This window comes from Mytilus californianus, unplaced genomic scaffold (assembly GCF_021869535.1).
Source record: "Mytilus californianus isolate M0D057914Y unplaced genomic scaffold, xbMytCali1.0.p SCAF_8, whole genome shotgun sequence".
NCBI classification, from domain to species: domain Eukaryota; kingdom Metazoa; phylum Mollusca; class Bivalvia; order Mytilida; family Mytilidae; genus Mytilus; species Mytilus californianus.
In genome coordinates, this window is record NW_026262734.1 from 67,475,581 (window position 1) to 67,478,419 (window position 2,839).

At 33.0% G+C, this 2,839-nt stretch overlaps 1 pseudogene; it reads left to right on the plus strand.

Moving 5' to 3' along the window:
- The first annotated feature begins 422 nt into the window (after window positions 1-422).
- On the plus strand, window positions 423-2,499 carry LOC127712841 (uncharacterized; annotated as a pseudogene).
- The last annotated feature ends 340 nt before the right edge of the window (window positions 2,500-2,839 follow it).

Below are 2,839 nucleotides of genomic sequence, written 5' to 3' on the forward strand. Positions count from 1 at the left end.
ATTATTTTACACTATTCTTCTGAATTGTCGGATTCCATTACTATAGTATATGGAAATTTTTATGCTTTGAGTATGCAACATTGCATTAAAAAATATTGTTTCAGAAAATTTACAAACTTAAAATAATATAAGTATACTACATGTACAGTGATGTAGGTATAATTGACATTTCATTTTTTCCCTTTTGAACAGTCATACATAAAATGCCTGCTTAAAAGCAACTGGACTACCAAGTATATCTACTTGAAAAAACACAAACCGTGGTATACATCGATTTTACTGCAGAATATCAATGCATAAAATTGTCCCAGCGTTCTTTTGAAAATTGTAAACCGTATTTCATTCGTCAAGTTCGTCCGAAAGATAGACAAACCTGTTGCTGCAGGTACCACGTAGAAACCAAAAGCGCATTCAAATGTTGCATGAATTTTCGGAAAAAATTATTGAACGAGAATGATGCATATGATGAAAATAATGTTCATGTTTATGATTATATAAGCGACATTGTAGATGTCACATTATGTAACAAAGAAGATAATGTCCACAAAATATCTTGCCTTAAAAGAGATTGTGGAAATGTGGTATTAACAAACTAGAACTTCTGCCTGAGGAAACCGATGACTTAGATACTGCGCAAATAGTAAAATGGGAGAGATTTGAAAAGGTAGACATTAAAGTTAAAGGCAACAAAACAATTAAAAAGTTGGTCCTTGTGAAGAAAGAAACCAAAGCTGTAGAACTATTTTCACATTTTTAGAACTTTTAAAATAATTTCCACTACATCAGCATAGAGCAACGTGGCAAAACAATCAATTCCAAACACTTCTAACTGATCTTCCACAAAATTATTGCGTCTGCGTACATGACTTTTCAGAAAATTACCGCTGTACGGATTAAAGGAACTTCAAAGTTCTTATTTTCAAAGGACGGAAGTGTCTATTCATGTAACAATAATACATCGCCACGCTTTACTTGAATATGACGGTGTTGAGAGTACCTCTGAGTTTCCTGAAATAATTACCGAACATTTTTTTGTGATAAGTAGTGACTAGCAGCATGATCAATATTTTGTTCATGAAGTTCGAAAGAATATAACAGAGTACTTAAATTCCATCTCTTACCCGGTCCATACAATGCACGAGTTTACAGATGGATGTGCAGCACAATACAAAAGTCGCCACTGCTTTGGTGATATAAGCCAGACTTGTAAGGATTTTGGATACAGCAATTTCATTCGAAATTATTTTGAAACCGCACATGCAAAAGGTAATATTTTTTGGGGGAAATTACTAACATTTTAATATTTATTTTTTCAAAGAACGCTTCATGTTTTGATAATAGGCTATTTGCATTGTTTGCATTTTCATCTAACGTTAATAAGCTCAGTCAACAGAACTATAATATTGGCTTGGCAATGGTCGTTATTTTAGCGGGTGATATTAAATAGCAATAGAATCTTCTGTGAGATATGTGGTCGTACACAATAGAAAAGTAACAACACTGATAAGACACATCATTATTCAAAGTTAAAAAAATAAATAAACGGAAAAACAAAAAATAAATCTTGATGATCGAAAATCAGGCAAATATACTACTAGAATCAACAATTAAAGCTAGAAAGTTATTTTTTGTATAACTATAAAGAAAACACCAATACATTGTTTAATACAAAGAAGACATGTGGATCATACATACATATATAAGGTAGATAACCACACTCAAACATACATCACATTCGACTTCGTCTCGGGTGACATACCTCTTTTCGTATTGTAACAGAAAATTGTATGCATGTTTATACAAGTCAAAATCACATTTATTTTACATCTTAAAACATTGACAGTCTTTGTAAATAGCAACTGAAGATAAAAAAAAATGTCCAGGTATTATAATAAAGTAATTTTCCTCATTATTTCAGGCCCCCAGGATGCCGCCGGTGGACTTCTAAAGCGACAGGCAGATATAGCCGTCTTACGCGGACGAGCGACAATACAAAATGCATCCGTGGTGAAATTTTAATCAGGGAACTATCATGTTTTTCTTGTGACAAATGTGCCAACCATATTTATGAAAAATGTGAAAACATTTCAAACACTTTAAAGTGATTAATGAAACCCCGAGAGTAGTTGATAACAATGAAGACACAAACCCCGAAATTGAGAGGGAAGAATTATCTGACCTTGTCTCTTCAGGACAAGTCATTGCCGTTTACACAGATGACCCGGACAATGATTACTACCTAATAAAAGTTGTTGATTGTCCTCACATTCTTGGTGTCGACACAACAGATTCGTGGGGCTCCATATTGCGAACTGGGACAAGTGTTATCAGTGGATTGTATTATGATAATAATACATCATCACCACTATCTTATAAACTTGTAGAAAAAAAAAGGCAATTGTTCCAACAGAATCGATAGTTTATATATGTTCCGAAATTGACCCCACAAGAAATATTCAATTACACGAGGACATTCAGTCAGCATTTTACAATGTATAAATGAATTAAAATAGTCACAAATAAAGGTGTTATTTTGTATTTTAGTTTTTCTTATCATAGTGTTAGCATTGCTCGTATTATAAATCAAAGTAACGTCGTCAACTTCATGCAATATTGACGTTTTACGTGTAACGTCAAGTGACACCAGTATTGTGCGTAATTAGACAATATACGTATAGTGTCTTGAAATATGAAATTTATTTGTATGAGGCTAAGAAACGGGAGGAAATGCGAGGTTTACCGAGCATTTCCCCCTGTTTCGTGCCGAATACAAATAAATTTCATATTTCAAGACATTAAACGTATATTGTCTTTATACTGAAATCGATAAAAACATAAA